The sequence below is a fragment of the Artibeus jamaicensis genome, unplaced genomic scaffold, assembly GCF_021234435.1.
Source record: "Artibeus jamaicensis isolate MK-2021 breed Jamaican fruit bat unplaced genomic scaffold, CSHL_Jam_final contig_1157, whole genome shotgun sequence".
Taxonomy (NCBI): domain Eukaryota; kingdom Metazoa; phylum Chordata; class Mammalia; order Chiroptera; family Phyllostomidae; genus Artibeus; species Artibeus jamaicensis.
The window spans coordinates 1,382,502-1,405,726 of NW_026521226.1; the positions used below are offsets into that span (position 1 = coordinate 1,382,502).

Below are 23,225 nucleotides of genomic sequence, written 5' to 3' on the forward strand. Positions count from 1 at the left end.
ATAATAGTGCTCTCTATACAGGGAAAGTTGTTTTTTTTCTTTTCTTTAACCTTTCAGAAATAATTCTGCAGCTGTTTTACTTATGCTCTTGTGTTTGTTTTATACCTTACACATAAGTCATCTCATCATCTGTCATTTTTTTCTTTCTTCTTTTTTGTCAGTGCTACGATAAATGAAAGGGTAACATTATTGAGGCCCCAGGGTCATGGGGTTCAGGCAGAAGGCTGCCTTGCCGGTCAAGGAGGTTATGGAAGGGCCTTATTTAACCCTTGTCGGGTGCAGGTTGTGGGTGTGGCTGCACTTCTTCTTGTAGCAGTTGACAGCATGGGGGTTCAGGTGTGTGTAACACTTGCAGTACATCATCGTGTTGCAGTTGTACTTGTGTGTGAGTTGGTGGAGGGAAGGCTTGATGATGCTGCCCACAGGCGATGTACCAAGTACAGGGTTGGCTCTTTCTGAATGTTGTAGTCTCAGAGAGTGCAGCCATCATTCAGTTTTTTGCCTATGAAAATCAGACGCTGCTGGGCAGGTGGGATGCCCTCCTTGTCTGGGATTTTAGCTTCGACATTCTCAATGGTGTCACTGGGCTCAACCTCAAGGGTGATGGTCTTCATAAAGATCTGCATCTTTGACTCTGCTGCACAGGCTGTTCTGGCACTTCGTTGAGAAGGAAACTCTGTTTTCTTTTAAATCGACTGTGTCAGATCCAGTAGAATTGATGGGTGAAGGATTTGGCTTACATGGGATGGGACAGGAAAGGGGGAGAGGGCAGCTGTGACATTGCAGGGTGGACATGAAGGCCACCTTCTAGCATGTGGCTCCTTTAACGTCTTCTGTGCCATGGGTCCCTCCCCTTTGGTGAAGTGAGTAGGTCTTGTCACAGAATAATGTTTTAATACACATAAAACAAAGTGTATAGCATTACTGAGGAAGCCAACTAGACTGAAATTGATCAGAACATTAAGACAATTTAAAACACAGAACCTGTGCTTCTATATTAATGCATTAAACAAAACAAACCATTAACTAAATCATTATGAGGTTGTGATGGACACAGAATTTGGAGTATCTGTAACAAACTGTAATGTAACTTGAAAATACTGGTGGTTTCCAATTTTGACAAAGACACAGGAACTGCAGAATATCCCTGTGGTTTGTCATTGACATTTATGATCAAAGGAAATGATAAATTTTAGAGTTTAGTGAAAATAAAGATGTCAGGTGTTTTTTTTTCTCATCCTAGTGCACGGACCCCTGAATTGATCCAAGGCGTGAACTTTAGCATTCCTTTTCTCAGGACTGGCAGTTTTTTAAGATGGGTGCTAGAGTCCTTGCTTGCTATATAGGTTGACCCTCAGCTCCAGCCTCTGCCTCCCAAGAAGGTTCTGCCAGTGTTGGTCTGAGGGAAGTGTTGCCTAGCACTGCCTGCCATTGTCACACACCAGATAAATTTAATGACAGGAATCATGATGTTGGTATGTTATCTCTCAGGAGTCCTGTCTCTGCTTTTTTGTTTCTTTTATTTTTTATATAAATGGCCATGGATTTGGGAAAAGCAGTGATATTTGAAATGACTTATTTGATGAAAATTCTTCAGAAAGTGATTTTACTAACATGGTTTGTCTGGTTTTCTCAAGTAGGATCTGTTTGCCGATTACTACTTTGCATAATGTTGTAGAATGAACAAGCCTGCTTTTTGTTTTGATATCAGGTGTTTGTGTCCAGTAAGGTTCTCATACATATTTACAAAAATACATGTAGTATGCACACGAGGTGAAGACATTAGAAGGGAAAGTCCCCAAAACAGGATTAAACACAACTAGAGTGTGCATACACAAAGTGAACCATACAGGCATTGTTTGAAAAAAATGGTAGGGGTAAAAGAGAGGGAGTTGGGTATGCCCATTTTTAGCTGCTGCAAAGACTATCATTGGTGGTTAGGAGGGCAGACTCTGGAACCTGGATTCATATCTATCTCTTCCACAATGCACAGAGAACTCTTTAGAACAGGGCCAGACATTATATATGGGCTCTGGAGGTGGTAGTTAGGTGGTGTTGGTGTTCATTATAACCACTCATATTTGTACATGTGCAGTTTACAGAGGCCTTCCTGGTACCATGCCTCATTTGAACTTCACAGGAATGCAGGTAGCTATTTTAGAATCTATTTTTGAGATGAAGAACTTGAAGTTCAGAGATGTCTGATGGTTTTCCCACTGAAAGCATGTAAAGTGGGGACAAGGAGAAAATCCAAAGTTTGGGATGACAAGGCCTACCAGTGTTCCACTGCATTTAGTTCATCAGCTAATTGAGCTTTTGCCATTCATTTCATATGTCACAAATGGAGAGGACTGATCTTGTAGGCACCCAGCACTATCAGTAGAACTTGGTGCACAGCGATGTTCCATAGCTGTGCTGGTCAATACCACAGCATTCACGAGGTGGAGCTATTGGGGTACTTGGAATGTGCCAGTGCCACAGATTAACTCAATTTAAATTTTTACTTTATTTAAGTTGATTTGAATGTGGCAAGTAGCTACTGATTGGACAGTGCAGACAGGTGAAAGGCTCCTGTGTCCTAAGGCTCAGTAGGAAGCATCCACTACCAGTTAGCTTTGTGACATGGGAAGATACATTTGGGGGCTAAGTTTCCCTATCTATGAAATGGGATAATTCTTTTTGGATTCAACTAAAAACTCACACCGAATAGGCCGAATGAAGATGAAAATCATTATCATTTCAAAAAAGTTCTGTGAGTTCTTGTGGAATCCAAGGGAAGGTGAAGGCATGTTCAGAATTGCAGGGACCCATACACATTCTTCTGTCATTGCTGTTCTTTGCCCATCTGGGTCAGTCTCATCTCCATGAAGACTGGCTTTCTTTTTCTTCTCTGCATTCCTCTCAAGTTTATATCTTTCTCCTTCAACAGCTTATTCCCAAATGACTAGCTGTCTTTCCATCTCACTTCTAAGTTCTAGGAAGAGGAAAACTCACTTGGCTGGCTTGAAGTAGCCATGGGCAGCTCAACTACAGAGAACACCACACCACCTTACTCCCTCCCTCTTAGGAGATCAGCTAGGGCCTGGGATGTTCTTCACAAAAGCAGTAGTTACGAATTGGACCCACACCTAAGAAAGTGTCTATGATGTAAAAGAGAAACAAGCCCCAGAAGAAGTCCCTTGTGCTAAGCAAACCAAGACTTACTACCCAACCTAACCGCAGTTACAACCTTACCTAGCAATGTTGTCTTAACCTGTCAGCATGGAATTTTCTGATCGGTGTGAATGAGATAATCTTTTCCATCCTCCAAAGGAAGGTGAGATAATCTGCCCCATTGGCCCCTGCTGTCTCCTTTAGTAGGTTACCTAAGCCTGAAATAATCTTTTTTGTTTGTGACTTCCCTGTCTTGCCTTTAAACAGCTTTCCCTTTCTGCAGGCCATTCCAGCTCTCCTCTACTTACCTAACGGGATGCTCCCTGTTCATGAATCATTCCATAAAACCAATAAGATCTTCAAGTTTACTAAGTCGAATTTCATTTATTTGACAACAGTGAAGAATTTTGCTATAAGGTTGAGACCGTAGTTGAAAAATCAGAATTGTTAGGGAAAAGAGCTGGTGAATCCTGTTAAATTTAGCTTTTCAGAGTCATTTACTGATTTGGCTAATAGTTATTGAATGCTTGGTACATGCAGGCCCTATGCTGAGTTCTTTGTTAAGGGCTAGAAATGAGTTGTAGCTCTGAGAGAAGACACCTGATCTTTGCCCTCATAGAGATTCAGATCTTATGGGGTGGACCCACATGAGTGTAACAATGTAATTGGGAAGAGTCAAGAAGAAAAGACTAAAATTTACAGATTTTATGTAGGGATTAGGAGAGCTTCTTTGAGAAGCTGATGGCTGTCTTGATATATGAAGATTTAGCAGGGATTAACTAGGTGGTGATCAGAAGAATGTGTCTGCCTCTGAACAATAGGAATGATTTGTGCAAAGGCCCTGTGGCAGTAAGACTATAAAGGACTGGAAGAAAGAACTGGATAAATTGAAATTTCACTGTTTGTGCTCCCTCTGGCTCCAGTTACCACAGGGACTTTGGAACTGTTATGCACATTTTTGCTCATGCACAGTTTTGCTTTCCATCGTTTCAGTTACCCACAGCCAATCATGGTCTCAAAATATTAAATGCAAAATTTCAGAAGTAAATAATTCCTAAATTTTAGATTGAATGCTGTACTAAGTAGTGTGAGGAAATCCCATGTTGTGTTGCTCAGTTCTGCCTGGGACATGAACCATTCCTTTGTCCAATGTATTCTACTCTGTGTGCACTCTGGACTATTAGTAACTTAGTAGCCATCTTGGTTATCAAACAGACTGTTGTGGTATTGGGCTGGTTGTGTTCAAATTACCTTTATTTTACTTCATAATGGCCCCAAAAAGCAAGAGTAGCAATGCTGACAATTTGGATATGACAAAGAGAAATGGTAAAGTGCTTCCTTTAAGTGAAAAGGCATGTATGAGGGGAAACCCTCCCCCAAAAAACTGAAATTCTGGAAACTGGAAAGCTAGATATATTCTGGAAAATATCTTCTGGAGGGTGGTCCCCTTCTAGTATGGGCTTCCCCCATTAGGTGAGTGTTCTAGGAACCCATCTGTATCAGTCTACCAGCTGGCATTCTTGTGAGAGGCTGAGTTCAGCTTCAATGAATTTTTTGAAGACTCTTTCAATGTGTTCACCCATTTCAGGATGGAGGACTTATGAGTGCACCTGCCCACACCACACTGAGTGTTTAGCAGTTTTTGACAAAAAATGGCATGACCCCTATCCACCACCCTCTCTATTCACCTGATCTTGCCCCCAGCAACTTTTCTTTTGTTTTCCTGGATGAAAACTCCTCAAAGGGAAACATTTTGCTGTTGTGGAAGAGGTGAAACAAAAAATGGAAGAAGCACTAAAAAGTATCAAAATGGATGAGTTCAAAAACTATTTTGAGCCATGGAAAAATGTCTCAATAGGCATATTGTGTCATATGGAGAGTACTTTGAAGGTGACTAAAGTTTAAACATCCAAGAATAAATACACAATTTTTATAAATAATTTTTGGTTCCCCCTTGTATGTATAAGAAAAAACATTGCATGTGTAGGGTTCAGTACTATCCACAGTTTTAGGCATAGACTGAGGTTAAGGGAAGCTACTATATTCAGACGAGATCAGGCACGTTCAGGGTGGTATGGCCGTAGACTGGGAAGCTACCATAGTCACTGTTGTTATCTCTGTTGCACTTAACCTCAATCTGCGGTTATCTTATTCATGCATCTTTCCTTGTTTGTCTGTCTTTTCATGCTAAAATGCAAGTCCCAGCATACCTGGGACTTTGTCCATCCTCCTTCCAGGTCCAGCAACCAACACAGGATACTTGCTGAGGGAGTCACGCGGTGGTGACCAATGGAACACAGAGGCAGAACATGGGAGATTATGTTCAGCTCTTCTGCATGACTTCCATGTGTGGGCAGCCCCTACCTTTGTCCTATACCTCCTTCTTCATGTGTATTGTGGTTCCCTTTAGCACCCCTTCCACTTCCTCCACCAAATCAATTCTGAACAAAACAAAACTAACCCCCGCACACATACAGATCTTCCACCTTCTATGATAACCCCCCTCCCCCTGCAAATGAACAGAAACACAAATAGAACAAACAAGAAAAAGAACTTGTGGACATGGACAACAGTATGGTACTTACAGGGTTGGGGGGAGGAGGGTGAGTGGAGGTGAAAGAGGGAATAAGAGGGGTAAATGATAATAAAAATACAATAAAATTAAACTATTAAAAGAAAACAAAAAAACCTGGAAGCACCTTTGCTCTGTTCCACAAACACTCCTTTATTCTTTTTTTAAAAAATTATTTATTTATTTTATTGATTATGCCATTACATTTGTTCTATTTCCCCCCTCCATTCCCCTCCACCCTGCACACTCCTCCCGCACCATCCCCCCCACTTTAGTTCATGAACACGTGTCTCAAGTTCTTTAGATTCTGTATTTTCCCTACTATTCTTACCCTCCCCCCTATCTATTTTCTATCTAGTGTCTATGCTACTTATTTTCCGTACCTTCTCTCCACTTCTCCTTCTCCCACTCTCCTGTTGCTAATTCTCCATGTGATCTTCATTTCTATGGTTCACTCCTGATCTAGCTGTCCTCTTAATTTCCTTTTGTTTTAGGTGTGGTTGTTGATAACTGTGAGTTTGCTGTCCTTTCACTGTTCATCTTTTTTGTCTTCTTTTTCTTAGGTAAGTCCCTTTGACATTTCATATAATAAGGGCTTGGTGATGATGAACTCCTTGAATTTGATCTGATCTGAGAAGCACTTTATCTGTCCTTCCATTCTAAATGAAAACTTTGCTGGATAGAGCAATCTTGGTTGTAGGTCTTTGGATTTCATGACTTGGAATACCTCTTTCCAGCCCCTTCTTGCCTGTAAGGTTTCTTTTGAGAAATCAGCTGACAGTCTGATGGAAACTCCTTTGTAGGTGACAGTTCCCTTATCTCTTGCTGCTTTTAGGATTCTCTCCTTCATTTTAATTTTGGCTAATGTAATGATGATGTGCCTTAGTGTGTTCCTTCTTGGGTCCAACTTCTTTGGGACTCTCTGAGCTTTCTGGATTTCCTGGAAGTCTATTTCCTTTGCCAGAATGGGGAAGTTCTCTTTTATTATTTGTTCAAATAAGATTTCCACTCATGACTGTTCCTCTTCCCCTTCTGTTACCCCTATAATTCGAATGTTGGAGCATTTAAAGATGTCCTGGAGGTTCCTAAGCCTCTCCTCATTTTTTTGAATTCTTGTTTCTTAATTCTTTTCTGTTTGGTCATTTTTTTCCTTCCTTCTGGTCCACTCCCTTGATTTGAGTCCCAGTCTCCTTTCCATTACTATTGATTTCCTATGCATTACCATTCATTTCAATTAGTTTAGCCTTCATATATTCCTCTAATTTGTGACTAAAATCAACCAGTTCTGTGAGCATCCTGATCACCAGTGTTTTGAACTGTGCATCTGAAAGTTTGGCTATTTCTTGGTTGCTTAGATTTATCGGCTCTGGGGGTCTGAGTTGTTCTTGAGCCATGTTTTGATCTGTTTGTGCCTGTTACGTATGAGGAGCGGAGCCTTAGCTGTTTATCAGGGTGGGGCCACCCAGGTCGCTGGTTTGTGATGCTGTATGTGGGGGCAGGATCAGAGAGGGAGCAATGGCAGTCCTCTCTACTGGCCCAGTTCATCTCACCACTTGCCCACAGAAATGTGCGAGCCCACTGCCCTGTGCCATGCGGTCTCAATGCCTGCCTCTTCACTGGTTTATATGCATACAAATACTTGACTGACCACAGACAGCCAGCTGCGCCTCTTCCCTGAGTCTGCCCGTAGCTAGCCTGTACCTGGGATCCGCACCTTCGGTTCCTTTGCACCACCCGGTAGGGGATTGTTTTGGCCAACCCGCTCTGCTGCTGGCTTTGCCCCTCTTACCGGTTTAGCTGAGCATTTCGTTGTTTTTGGACTCCGTATTGTTGATTTTCTGTGTGGTTTGGTTGCATTTATTGTTGTTAAAACTTTGTTGTTTTTAGATTTGGTTGTGTGTGGATGCAAGGTGTTTCCACCTACGCCACCATCTTGGCAGAAGTCCACATTCTCCTTTACTCTTTTTACTCTTCTGAGTTGTTGCCTCTTCTAGGAAGTTCTCTTGGTTACAGTGGTCCTTCCTGATCTTACTCCCCTTGACATGGTTAAAACCTTTATTATCCCAAAAGACAATGACAGATATTATTGGCCCACTTTCTTTGTTACTTCATGTATGTTATCTTTTCCAATTAGATTGTCACCCCTGAGTAGACAGAAATTGATCTTATTGGTTTTTCCTAGCATGTCTTGATATAAAGCAAGTACCTGAATGCTTTCAGTATATACAGGCTGAGTATTTTGAGCAATCTTTGAATTCCCTGGGGAGTGTGGATAGACTGTAGCATGGACTTGTGTTATAGAAGCAACAGGGGGAGCTAACAAATATGGAATCCCATTTGGTTCTTGAGTTGATCATGTGCAGTATTTGTATAAATAATTACCACTTCATTTAGAAGCTATGAATATGTTTTGATTTAACTTTTTAAAATTCTATTTAATGTAATATTGTTATTTAACTATAGTATCTTATGTTTATTTAAGAATAGTTATATTTTATTAATAAATATGGCTTTATTAAAATTAAAATATACTATATATTATAAAAACATCATAATCAATTATTAGTATTGTCAAAATATTCTTGTTTTGCCACAGGAGGGAACTGTTGTCAAACGATGGATGATTTTAAGTTTTAATATTTGATAAAGGCTTAAATTAAGCTTATAGGAAGCATTTATCCCACTAATGGATTAAAATGATCAATATTGTCTGCAATGGGCATTATCTTGTTATTTAATCTTGTTGCACCTGAATTTACTGTGTGTATATGTCCATGAGCTATATGTCATTAATAGCTAAATCACACTGTATTTTTCATAAAATGCTTTGTGAGTTATAGGAAGGTGGGTGTCTAGCTAAGCTATGTTAGTTCACAGGTGAAGAATTTGGGGAGCATTGTGGTTAAATGGGAGTGAAACTACAGACTACTTAACAAAACACTTACAGTCATGATGTTCAGGGCATTATGTTAGAGATTGGGGTAGAAGAGAAAAATAGTATCATTCCTCCCTCCAGAGGCTTGTTTGTGCATTCGTTGTGAGTGACCTGCTTTCCCCTATGGTAATGATGAAAGTGCTGTTACCAGTTTTTATGTACAACTTACTTTATTTTGCATGATGGTTTTTTCCCTTCAGTTTTATTTTGTATTAGTTTCAGGTGTACATCTCAGTGGCTAGACAATCATACTTTACATAGTGTTCCCCTTGATATTTCCAGTACCCAGCTGGTAAACTTACATATTTGTAGCAATATTACTGACCATATTTCCTATGCTTTACTTATAACCCTGTGATTATTTTAAATATTTTTTATGTAGAAGTTAGATCATCACATAAAAACTTTTCAGTAAAAGTTCAAGGGCTTGGCAACTTGTGGGAAGCCACCAAAATATTATGTTGGTTATTTGTTATGTTAAATAAAATCCTTGGACACAGTGTTTTGATTTTTTTATTGAATAATGAGAAATGAGAGAAAAATTCCAATTAAAACCTTGTCTAATTAAAAGAAATAAATGCTCAGCAGTAAGGGTAATTGGGCCTTGAGAGATTTATGGTGAAATTGCCATCACCGTTCATATTTGTTCAGCCACTGACCTGGGCTGTTGCACTTGGACAACAAGCTGTGGAGTCATACTGGGTGACCCTGACTTGTGAGCACATTTTATTTTATGTAACTTGCTAGTTTTTTTTCTCTTTTGTATATGGGCTCTCAGTGAACCCTTATCACTTAGTGATGATTGCTTTGTACTTTTCTTGGCCCGTGGAAAGCCAGGGTTTTTCTTTCTTAACAATATGCACTATTTACTCATACTTCCATAGAAAGAAATGTGTCACTGCACTAAAATTAGTGTGGTTTTAGTAATTTATCAGTCCTTAAAAGGAGAGAGTGTGAACCTTATAAAAACACAGCATGCCTATTTAGTTTATTTAAATCATTTCTGACTAGAAGAGCCTTTTAAAAGGCTTTCTACCTTCTAATTTAGATGAGACGGTATTGCTAACACTTGAAGTGTTATAAAATTTATAAAATTCTTTAATATTAATAGATAGTTGTCTTCTTTAAGGGCTCATACCATGCATGTTGTAAAATGATGCAGTAGTAAATTCTTCAAAGGTGTTTTTAAGCAAGCAATAATAAAGCAACTTTTGACATGTATGTATCACATTTTGGCATAAAAATATGCCTGCTTTAACATGATGATGATCATACTCTAAATTACAAAGTAACTCCAGGCTTCATATTATGATTTTATGACAGCTCAGTGGAGGCATCAGCCATATATCAGGGCCTGAAATACATGTACACGAGCATTAACAATTTGTTAAAACTGGGTGACTGAGACATCATTGTCCTATCTACAATGTTTCTCATATCTTGTATCTTCTTCAATAAATGTCTCTTTTTCATATTACATGCCTGGAAAGACCTCATATATACCTTTCATGCACACACATACATCTTTCATGACATTTACACTTTTAAAAAATATAGAGCAATTCCATTGCAGAATGTCCCTGAAATTTGAATTAGTCTGATTTTAACTCATGATTAGATTCAGGTTTAAGATTGTTATGTCTTCCAATTTTAAAAGGAACTCAGATATTTTAGCACTGTAAGATTTTAGGATGAAAAAATGAGGAGAACTTGATGTTGTTCAGATTGGTATATGGACTTTGGTGGGTGCAGCAAAACTAACATAAGAGATATTCTGAGGGTGCTTATCTGTAAGAGTAAATAACTATATTTGAAAAGAGTAACACTTTTAGGGAATTCATCCTACTCATAGTACAGGCAATAGATCAAGAGAAAAGGAAGGTCAAGCCTTGATATTTCCTTGATGAGAAATCAAATGTGGACAGAATTCTTTCTTGTACACAGCAGAAATAAATTAAACATCTAAAGAATGGTCTTCTCTGTCTATGGATCTCAGTTTCTTGGTATCAGAAAACATGAACAGACATTCTGCTCTTTTGTGTAAAAGAGTGACTATTTCCACACATTTCCAACACATAAGGTGGAAAATGAAAAATGTAGCCCAGCCCCCAAATGCTGAGTCTTTTCAGTTCATTCTGAGAATTAGTGGACACAATACACACTTTTTGTCTATCTATGGTCAATGCCTTTCATTGCTGAAAATATTAGATACTTTAAAAACAAATGGTTTTAGAGTCTAACTGATAGGAAGAACTGTGCTATTGTGAAACTACCAAGAAATGAAATGACTGAAGGGGAATGCTTTTGGTTTCATGGACAAAAATTTTTTTAAAAGATTTTATTCATTTATCTCTAGAGGAGAAGGGAAGGAGAGAGGGAGAGAAATATCAATGTATGGTTGCCTCTCATGTGTCCCCTGCTGGGAACTGGCCTGCAACCCAGGCATATGCCCTGACTAGGAATCGAACGGCAGTCCCTTAGTTCACAGGCCTAAGCTCAATCCACTGAGCTACACCAGCTAGGGTTATGGACAAAATTTTTACTGATCTTGAACATACTAACATTTGGAAGTGGCAAGAAAGAGTTAATCCTCTCTGTGAGTGCTCAGGGTGCACTCAGAATATCTGACTGAGTTACTGCTCAGCCTACAATTAAACTCCTGGCTTCTTGTCTGGCATAAGAACTGTTAGATCGCATTTCTTTTCACTAATGGATATGTTTTTTAATGATTTGAAAAAAGAATCCCAGTTGCTATTTTGGTGTGAATAAATAATATAAATATTAGCTAGAAAAGCAAAACTTTCATTTAGAATGGAAGGACAGATAAGGTGCTTCTCAGATAAGATCAAATTCAAGGAGTTCATCATCACCACGCCCTTATTATATGAAATGTTAAAGGGACTTATCTAAGAAAAAGAAGTTAAAGAAACATGAACAGTGAAAGGACAACAAACTCACAGTTATTAACAACCACACCTAAAACAAAAGCAAACTAAAAGGACAGCTAGATCAGGAGGGGAAACATAGAAATGAGGATCTCAAGGAGGGTTAGCAACAGGGGAGTGGGAGGAGGAGAAGCGGGGAGAAGGTACAGAAAATAAGTAGCATATACAGTAGATAGAAAATAGATGGGGGGGGCAAGAATAGCATGGGAAATATAGAATCTAAAGGACTTGAGACACATGGTCATAAACTAAAGGTGGGGTAATGGTGGGGATGGGGGGTATGAAAGGGGGAATAGAACAACTGTAACAGCATAATCAATAAAAATATTAAAAAAAAATTAGCTAGAAAAGGTCAATTTGGTTTCCCATGGGTGGGGAGTTCATTACAGTGGGTTCTGAAAAATCACACCATGTATTTCTTTCCAGTAATAGAAGGTCATATTGTGTCCTTGGGTCTACATAAGTACAAACATACTTAATAAAGTTGTAGAATCTGGGAGATGAAAGTTTTCCAGTTTTTTTAATACCTTATATTTATATAGTTATTCAAAGCCACTTTCTTCTCATTGAGCTAATCACTCAAGGCCCACTCTCTCCTGTAGCCTTAAAGATTACAAGTCTGTTACTGAGAGTTTTCTCTAGGCAAATGTGTAGTTAACTTCAGGGACATTTAAATAAGAGAAAAATATCAGCCAAATTTTGAGGCAGATTTGTAACGGGTTCAGCAGGATTCTAAAGTAAGTAGACTCAGTTGCAAGGATCATTTTTTTAAATTGTGTTTGCCCCTTTCATATCTCCTGATACACATTATTTCTCATGATCTCCACCATGGGAGGGATGTATTTAACTTAGCAACCTTAAAAATGGTGTAGTTTCATGTTCCATTTTTTTGTTGAGATGTCTTTGGTTTAGAATCACCTGAGTCCTTTTTGTAAAAATGTTTTTGCTGAGTATAAAAGTCCTTTTCGGTCCATGCATTAAAGGGGCATGTTAAGTGTCAGTTATGGTATCAACAAATGTTTGTGTGCATGTGTGTGTTTTGGCATAGTGTTTTCTATTGGAACAACTTTTGCCCTCCGACTCTCATTAACATTTTCCACAAAGCATCATTGCTAATTGTTATCACTGTCTTGGAGTCTATGTCTCATAAAGTTGGGAATTCAGATCTCTGAGGTGGCTTTTCCACTGCTCTGTGAGCTTGGCAAGTTGCAGAACTCTTGGGAATGGACCCCCAATTCTATTTCCATCCCTTGGTTCATGAAATGAAGGTACAGAATTTTATATCACAAATAGTTTGGGAGCTTCTGTCAAATTTTGAATGTTTTTGCTAGGGACTTCTACTTTAAAATTATATTCTGAAACTAATACCTGGCTAGTTAATGAGTGCAGAATTCTGTATCTCACCCCACCCCCTCTTACCCCCACATATTTTAGGACACTTCACAAATGTGGATGTATTTGGCTATCCAAACTAATTATTATTTGTAGTAACTTCAAGATGTTACTACTTGTAATATCACTTCAGTTGTCTGAAACTGTAGACATCATTGTAAAAAACGTTATTTTGCTACTAGAAATTTGTATGGTTTCAACATTAAATAATGTCTTCCTGTCTTGTTTTTTAATAGGTTTTCCAAGCTAAGATGATTTTTTGTAACTGCGGAAATGGTTAGTCCTAGCTACAAATGGGAATTTGGAGTCACTCTGAAATATATCCTGAAGTAATTGTGTTTGACTGGAACCAAATCTTATGAAGTCTCCAAGGTGAAATAATTTTAACACATCTAGAGATGATTTATTTATGAAGAATTAAAAATTTAGCAAAATGGAATATCTTAGAGCTGATGATTTTTTATAAAAGCCCTCTTTTACCATAAAGTTTTGGGACTTTGGGGAATTATAGTTTTTAAAATTGTAGTTCTCATCTTTGAAATTATTTCAGTTTGTAAAGCAGTGTTTTGGCTATTTAGTAGGGTAAGAGGTGAGATTTTTAAGACAAACCAGTTTTGTTTTACATTTGGACAAAAATGTTCAGTGTGGAGGAAAGTGAAATGGAAGTATTATAGCAGATGTAGTAGGTCAGAAGTCCTTTAATTGGGTGTCTGGATTATTAAACGAAATAAAGAATTATTGCTGAGTAATGGCCCCTCATCCCCAAGCATTTCTTCAGGAAATCATAGCTTTTATTAAGTAAATACTTGTTCTTAGGCTTGAGACCTTGCTGCTATTCAACAGGAGCCTGGTACTTAGAATCATCCACATGAAAAGGTGGATCAGGTATTATTGCCTGAGATTGGAATGAGAGTTTGTTGTTAGGAGCCAGCCAAGAAGACAGAAACATTCCCATGATATGGGGCAGAGGGAACTGAACTTATGGAACTGGTTACACACTTAAGGAGAGCATCAGAGAGGTCAGTCAGCAGATATTGGAGCAGCCCAGATATCGACCTTAGCGACAGAGAAAGCTGCTCCCATCTGGGTTGGAGGGAAAAGAAAGGAAATAGTGCTTGCTAGGAGAATGCCTTTCAGTGGGAGCTGGCTCCAGAGAAGAAATGGCCAACTCCATAGGTCTTGCCAAAGACAGTGAATGTGGGGATCAGTACTTGGCCTTTCACTTCTACCCTCCAGGGTCCAGCTAGCATGTTCTATTGTTTATACCCAGCCAGGAGCCAGCTGATTGAAGAGTCACCCCAATAGAGGGGAAGAATGGATCTGAGGGCAAAACAGGCCTAGGCTGGGATAGTGCTCATAGTTGAAACCTCTTCCCATGACATTTTAATGAGTATGGAATGGGCTTTTTATACCTCAGAGGACGGGTCCTCTCACGATATTAAAATATATTTTTCAATTATAGTTGACATACAAGTTAAGTTTCAGATATACAACATCTTGATTAGGCATTTATATACATTATGAAGTAGTCACCCTATGTATGGGTCTTCTCTTGAGGTGACTCCCTCAGCCCTACAAAGTAAATATGCAAATGCCATGGAATCTTCTATATGAAGATGGGCAGTAGTCGACACTCGTGCTCTGCTAGGGGTCCCCTTCAGGAATGAAGGGTTTATTTTCTTGACTGTGGAGAATGCTGCAGAAGGTGGCCTTCTTGCCTAAGATGACCCCTCTCTTTAAAGCAGTATATGTCCAGTGACTAATCAACCTGGAATTATTAAGGCCTGGCCCCTCTGCCTGACTTGGGACCACTAAGAGGCAGCTCAGCTTTGGAGCTGCCCATAGGGTTATCTGAGACCTTTTCTCCCTTTGTCCTACCTTCTTCCCTCCTCTCCCCTCTCCTTCTACATGTCATGATCCCAAGAACAACCCTTAATAACCTCCTGCTCCCCAGTTTCCATCTCATTATTGGCTTTCCAGGGAATCCAACCTTTAGAACTCAGTACATGTCAAATATACTCTCCAAATGTGATAAAACCCATCCAAACACATTTAGGTGTTGCAGAGACTAATAAACAGATGGAAACTAAATTTCTTCTGTAGGTTAGGTGGGAGAGATTATAGCTCACCTCAAAGTTCTAATCTGAATTTGGAGGTTCTGCATTGGCTGGCACATTGTGGTTAGAGGCAGGGGAGCCATCCCTCTAAGGAGGAAAAAGTGTTTAATTATACTCTGGAGGACATAAGAGTTAAGCCAATAGGAGACCCGGGCAGCTAGAAACTAGATTTAGAAAAGAGGGTGGATTTCAGAAGCAATTTGAATCAAATAGTCTTAATAAGGAGAGAGAACAACTTGTCTCAACGTTCTCAAAATTAATGCTCATGCCACAGAGAGTGGAATGTGGATGTATGGACAGAACAGGAGACACTGGTCTGAAGGTCTTTCTGGGACCATGGGGGTTATTGATTACAGAAAAGGAGACCAGAGAGAGCTCTATGCCTTTGATTCCATGTTCTTAGGAGTCCATTTTCAGTAATAAAAATTGTGAGATTAACCTGTATCTATAAACACTTAAGCTAGATATATTGATTGAATACTCACTTGAGTCTTTGTAAACCAAGTATATGTATAAACTTTTGTGAATGGATTGTTTACCCATTTTTGGTAGAACTTCAAAGAAGACCCACAAACTTCATACCTTCTTATTACATGTCCTGAGTTATTTCTTCCCCTTGAGTGGGAGCAAGTTGTGATAAAGATAAAGGAATTTTGTATGTGTAATTAAGGTCCTTAATAAACTGATGATAAGTTCATCCAAAAGGAGATTATCCTGGGTAGGACTTATCTAATTAGGTGGCCCCAGCAAGTAGTTGGGTCTTCTTCTGGAAGAGGAGATTCAGACTAAATGGCATTTTGAGGGGCCACATGGCAAAATTTGCATGTAGACTCTTAGAGATGAGAGGAAGAACCAGAGAGCCCTGTCACGCAGGCCCAAAGAAATGGAGTTTCATAACAGCAGTGGGGCTCAGGAGCACTCTTTCTCCAGCTGAGCCACTGGATGAGGACACACCTAGATGACAACTTGACTGCAGCTCTGTGACTCCTCAAGCAGAAGATCCAGCTAGAATGTACCAGATCTGACTTATGAAAATCATGAGATAATATATTCCTGTTTTTTAAATTGCCTTATTATTGTTCACAGGACTTTAGGAACTCTTTCTTGTACCTGATCACCCCAGATCCCGCCCTAGCTGGCAAGGGGCTGCACTGCCTCCCCCATCATAGGTTTTAGGCTTAAGTGGATTAGAGTCAGGAAGTGCTTCTCCCAGAGGTCGTGGGGACTTGGGCTATATCAGAATAGCTGGGGGCCAAGGGTCCATCACTCCCTCTTTGTTGCAGCCCCCCAAGTCCTTCCATGATGGCCTCCCAAGTGATTGTGTCTGACTTAAGTTGCCCCTCCTCTGAGGAGTTATACTGTCATAGAGTAACTGACCAAGCATTGGGGGTTGGGGGATAAAGCAGAGGCAGTGTTTGCTACCAGAGACAATTTCTTCAGTTCAGAAATTGTGTTCTTCATTTCCTTTTGGCCCTCGTTCATAGTTTCTATTTTCTTTTTCATGTTGATGTAGTTTGCAGTGAGTTCATTGTAGTTTTCCTGTAGTTTTTGGTAATTCTTTGTGAGCTCATTAAGCTTCCTGATAACCATTGCTTTGAACTCAATATCTGATAGTTGAGTTGCTTCTACTTCATTTCACATTCTTTCTGAGGCTTCCTCCTTTACTTTCATTTGGAGATTGTTTCTTTGTTTTCTTATACTTTGTGAGACTTTTCTTGTTAGCCTCTGCTTCTTAAATTGATCTGTTCTGACTCCCTGTGTTTCTGGTGTGAACTTCTGTGGTTGCAGACCTGTGAGATTCAGTGGTGCTGTCTCCTCGATCTCCTGAGCTTGCTGGTCCTGGGCTGTCACTTATGTTGGCTCTATGTATATCTTAGGGTTTTGATTGTTGTTGGGTCTTTGATGGGTCCTTCCCTGGAGCTGGTTTACTGGGGGTCACTCCATCTACCACCTGTTTTATTTTGTTGTGCAGGTGTGGGTAGGTTGTGTTGAAGCTGGTTCTTCCATGTGAACAGGGTTTTGAGGCTTCTCTCTTGCACTTGTTCAGTTGTTTGTTCTGGGTAATTTCTCCACCATTTAGTTGTATTTCCAGATTGGTGCTGGGTTGAGGTTAGTGTGTCTTCCACTCCCTCCTTCATCTTTTTCTCTTATCTGTTGGAGGTTCCTTTGTTGGTCGGTTTCCTAGTAGGTATCCTGGTGTTCACAGCTTCCTCCTACTCTTTTTTGTGATCAGTTGGATGGGGAAGGCAAAATGGTTTAAGACCGAGAGAGTGTATTCTATGATACTTAAAGTACCAACTCGTAGGGAAGAGACAGGAGATCATTTGTGGCTACACACATAGCCCCAAAGGCTAAAGTCTGTTACTGAGAGTTTTCTCTAGGCAAATGTGTAGTTATCTTCAGGGACATTTAAATAAGAGAAAAATATCAGCCAAATTTAAGGCAGATTTATAATGGGTTCAGCAGGATTCTAAAGTAAGTGGACTCAGTATATATATAAACATATATATATATATATATATATATATATATATATATATATATATATATATATATAGTGTTAATCACGATATTTCACCCAACTAGTCACTTTTTAGAATGGGTGGAAAGAAGATAAGACTTATTGACAGGGGTGGGGGTGGGGAAGAATTGCAAGTTGGATCTACAAAGCACTGAGTTTATGCAAGCTCAGATTATGAGGTAAAGTGAGAGTAAAGGATAGAAAACAGTTGTAATGTGTGAGAGAATAGAGTTAACCACAACAGTAATAAAGTTCAGAAAACCATGAAGTGGGAAATGTTGCTGTGTAGTATTTACAGTTGTATAGAACAGCAATTATTTACAATAATAATGGAGTAACAATCATATGACAGAATCTATGTGGTCTGGATAATAAAAATAGGAAGTATAGGACCAAGTAGTGTGCTAATGGAATACAACTGAAGTAAATGACTGTAAATTAAAAATACACTATAAAAGAGAGAACAAGGGAAACAAGTCCAACAATGAATTGAACCAGCCAAGCAAAGGAGACTGAACAGAAACAAGAGAAATACAAAAATTCTAATAAAATGAAAGATGTAAGAATAATGAGAAAAATAATAATACAAATATACAGTAACTTGCAAGTTCTCTGGAGTAGCAAAGTGAACTTTGTCTCACTGTCTCAGCTGGGATGACCCCCTTTGGGTCCAACTCTGGTCTTTTCACACTTCCAGGGTTTTTTGTGTCACTTGTGAAGGGGAAAAAAGAAGAAGGAAGGAAGAAGAGATGAAAAGGTAGAGAAAGGAAGAAGGAGTACAAAAAGAAAGAAAAAGAAAGAAAGAAAGGAAGAAAGAAAGAAAGAAAGAAAGAAAGGAAGAATGAGTTAAAATAAAAGAAATTACTTAAAAAAAAACACACCCAAAAAGCCTCCTGCTGGCTTCAAACTGGCCTAGCCAGTTCTTCTGATATTCCTGGCTGCAGCACGATGAGGGGAAATTGCTTTTGCTTTTCTTCCTTCCTGAGGGGCACTCCCTCAGCTTGCATCCCGGTTCCTCAGTTGGCTGCCAACCTAGTTTCTCAGTTTGCTGTTGGGCCCTCAGTGCCCTTCTGCACCCAGCCTAAGGCCTCAGTCCACCAGTTGCACTGTCTTTGAGGTGCACCACTTAGGGACAATTCACACACCACCTTCTCTCTCTTTCCTGTCCTAGATGCTAGGGACTTTCAGTGCCCCTTCAGGCTAATTCAGCCTCCCAACTGTGTTAAGTCTTTCTAGGGATTGTTGACTTCCTGAGCCCTGCAGTTCTGTGTGGGGGCATCTCTGCCTTCCTCTTACAGAGGCAGTTGCCCTGCAGCTGCAGATGCAGGTGGGCCCCTCCTCTACTGCTTCCCCTGGGGTGCAGGGGTTTGGTGTGCAGTGCTTCTAGGTGGTAGGGTCAGGTGCACTCAGTCCCTGGCCTGTGGGTGTGGCTGGAGGAGCTGCTGAGGGTTCTGCAGGGTCAGGTGTGCTCCCTCCCAGTGCTGTGGGCATGAGCACTCGGCCTCTGCTACTGGGGCAGGATAGGCAGCCCTAGGACGTTGGGTGTGAGCGCAAGGTCTTCGGCACCAGTAGGGGAGCACTGCATGGCTGGGCAGGGTTAGGGAAGCAGAGGCCGGAGCAGCTGCTGCAGGAGAATTCCCCAAAGAACCACTGAGAGTCACTTTTTTCACTTTTTCTTTTTGAAAAATTCCTCCTGTTTGAGCCTGCCACTCCATACAAGGCCTGGCTTCTCACACAACCCACCTTCCCAACCAGACTGGGTACTGATGGGTTCAGAGTCCGCCATGGCCCAGCTTTCCCCAGCCGGTGTCCAGTCTCCATGGTGCTCACAGCCCCTGTGTGTTTGTCACTTTGTCCTTATTCCCCTCTCTGAAACTTCAAGCAACCAGGTCTCTCCTAGTGCTGCTCAGTGTTTGTTTGGCAGGGGAGGAAGCCGTTGACCTGGTTCTCTCCCAAGAACCCTGTGGCAGACCTGGTAGGTGCCTGACCTGGGGTTACAGCCACCCTGGTCCCTGAGCTGGACCCAGGGACCTTATTGTCCTGAAGCACTCTCCTTACTGTCTAATTTTTCAATGTCCTCTACAATTTTTGGTCTCCAATCTTCATATATGCTGGGGTACTGTTGGCTGTTTGCTCCGTTCCTCTGTAGATCAGTTAGGTGTTTCACCTGGGCACAGGGGAAGTGGACTCCACTCTCACTTACTTTGCTGCCATCTTCCCTCATATTCCTGTTGTTTTAAACTGTTAAGTTTGGCAGTTTATTTGTTATACAGCAATAGAAAATTATTCCATTTAGCTTATTCCTTGAAATTTTCCTTGTCTGGGCCACTATTTTCTATTGGAAGGCAGGGTGTTTGTTCTGGCCTGCAGCTGTGTTTTTTGTTTTGGTTTCTCAGTTTTAAAAACGAAACAAATGAAATTAGTGCCCATATAAAATGTGAAGACTGCATATGAGAACCCAGCTCCTCTTGGACTGATGGCTGCATCCCAGTGCTCATATAAATGTCTGTGCAGGGCCATGTGCTGTGTGGGAGCAGCTGCCCATACAGGCCTCCACACCCCTGCCACTGCCCAGTGCCTTCTGTCTAGCCTGCCTGCTCCATCACTTGGAGGTGTTTGAATTTTGACCATTGAGGATGGGAGATCAAGCCTTTGTAACAACTAGATCAGTAACTGATATTGGGGTTAATGACTGGAATTTGGAAAATCATTGCAGGTGGGAGTGAGCACCTCATTCAGAAATTTAGCAAATATGGAGTTTTGAATCATCATGTTCTCCTACTTAATAATAAATTAAAAACCAGTTCCCTAAATTGACAATGTAATTAAATAATAGCATGACAAACTCACATGGGTGCACATTTTCTTTTCTGCCTTTTCAACTGCTCCCACTGTTTCTGTCTCATGGGCACACTGCGATGGGGGAGGCAGGAGATGTGCTTTGAGAAACCGAAGCTTGCACAGGCCTTTAAGTTAGAGACTGGGATTCCCTGTCAGTTTAGAAGCCTTTAGATCTCTTATGCTGTACTTTACATCCCCATGTATATTCTATTTTTTAAAAGATTTTATTTATTTATCTTTAGAAGGAAAAGGAAGGAGAGAGGGAGAGAAACATCAATGTATGGTTGCCTCTTGTGCATCCCCTGCTGGGAACTGGCCTGCAACCCAGGCATTTGCCCTGACTGGGAATTGAACCTCAATTCTCTGGTTCTCAGGCCCAAGCTCAATCCACTGACCTACAACAGCCAGGTAGTGCACTTTCAATGAACTCTTGTGTGAGACTGTCAGTTTCTCTCACCGCAGCAACCTCAGTGGTAGCCCACAGCCAGCTCTGAATCTCAGTTTTCCCCTTAAGTCAGCCCCTCCCTTGCAGCCTGCAGAGTTCTGCAGCCAACCCTGCCCCAACAATCTGCCTTGTCCCTGTGGGTTTTCTGAGTTTGTCTGTGCAGTCCGCTGTCTTACCGTTTTGGTTGTTCTGGTTGATTTTTTCTTTAATTCCTTGGTTGTTGGAATTCCATGCAGTCTGATTTTCTGGTGTTTTTGGTTGTTTATTTAGTTTAGATTGGTTGTTATCCTCCTTTTGGTTGTGTGAGGAAGCAAGGGTCTCTACCTACACCTCCATCTTGGCTGGAACTCTTATGCTACACCTTCTTTATCCATTCATCCATAACGTCGATATGTTTATTTTATATTAACCTGTACTTCCCATATTCCCACCCAATTATAAGATTCATTTAATAAACTATGAGGCCAGTCTTATAGGATTTATATATAGTAAAAGAAACCTGCCCTGGCTCCTGTCACTCAATGGATTGAGCACCAGCCTTCAAACCAAAGGATCACTGGTTCAATTCCCAGTCAGGGCCCATGCCTAGGTTGTAGGCCAGGTCCCTAGTAGGGGGTGCACTGAGGCAACCACACATTGAAGTTTCTCTTCCTTCCTCCCCTCTGTCTAAAAATAAATAAATTAATTTTAAAAAAGAAACCAGGAAAAAACTCTTGAGCTGGGTATGAAAATTTCTGTGATTTCTTTCAGATGCAGAAAACTGTATATTTATTTGAATAGAGCTCTCAATGTATAACTTTTACATTTCATGTTTTAAAATAATGTATAACCCCCATGTTCTATAAGGGCAACTAAGCTACACCATGGGGATTCCGAAATAGTCCTCTCACTGAGGCATGTTGCTAACTTGAAAAACTCTCTTTTTAAAAATTCTCACCTGAGGATATGTTTTATTTTAGAGGGAGAGGAAGGTGGGGTGAGAGTGAGTGAGCGAGAGAGAGAGGGAGAAACATTGATGTTAGAAACATCAGTCATCTACTGTACACCCTCCGATTGGTTATGGGTTATCAAACCCATAACCTAGATTTGTGCCCTGTCTTGGAATCGAATCTGCAACATTTTTTGGTGAATGGGATGATGCTCCAACCAACTGAGCACCAGGCCAGGGCTGGAAAACTCTTAATTATAAAAGGTGTTTATTGAAAATTGAGTTAATGAACAGCACAGATAAGGTTTGATGGCCCTTAGCACACCTTCTGTGGACTGCGTTTGCCAAAGAGACTTGCCTCACTGGAGTGTCCTGCTTTCTGTCATGTCTCTTTAGGATGAGAGTCTATGTGAAGTCAGTGTCACTAGTGCAATGGCCCTTTCTGTTGTACGTGCTAATGGTCTGCTGTACGTTAGCCCACACCCCTGGGAACATGCAGGTAGGCCCTTTTAAGCTCATTATATGCCAATGAGATCAATTAATAAAACCCTTTCAAACATCAGAGTCCACACTTTAGACTGAGGTAATTGACAAGAGTTTTTGATAGTGTGTAAATACACACAGGAAGCATGAAACACAGCAAGAATGAATCAGTTCAACAGTTTGGTGCTTAAAGACTGTCTGGGTATCTTTTAAAGATGTTCTCCAGGTTTTTCTGGCTTTTTTTTCCTTTTCTGTGTATACTTCCCTTTTTGTCATCATTTATTAAGGAAGCTGGAAAACTAGCAGCACTTTATTATTTTTTTAGTAGGTACATGAAATTCATCTTTCTTTTTCTTTTTCAATCAATCAATTTATGCTTTATTTATTTTAAATTACTTTTTGTAATTAATTTTTTATTATTTTAATTACAGATGACATTCGATATTATATTAGTTTCAGATGTATAGCATAGTGGTTAGACATTTACATACCTTAAGTGAACCCTGCAATAAGTCTAGTACTGACCTGATACTACACATAGTTATTGCAATATTATTGACTATATACCCAACACTGTACTTTATGTCCTTGGGACTGTTTGTAACCACTAATTTGTTCTTCTTAATTTGTTCACCTTTTTCACAGGGGTCCCCAGCCCCACTCTCCTTTGGCAACCATCAGTTTATTTTCTGTACCTATTAGTCTCTTTGTGATTTGTTTGTTTGTTTATTTTGCTTTTTAGATTCCACATGTAAGTGAAATTACATGGTATTTGTGTTTCTGTGTCTCACTTATTTCACCTAGCATAATACTCTCTAGGTATATCCATGTCATGAATGGCAAGATTTCATCCTTTTTTATGGCCAAGTGGTATCCTATTGTATATATGTATC

At 40.1% G+C, this 23,225-nt stretch overlaps 1 pseudogene; it reads right to left on the minus strand.

The window, feature by feature from the left end:
• Positions 1–258: 258 nt before the first annotated feature.
• LOC119038284 (ubiquitin-like) lies at positions 259–626 on the minus strand (annotated as a pseudogene).
• Between the last annotated feature and the right edge of the window lie 22,599 nt (positions 627–23,225).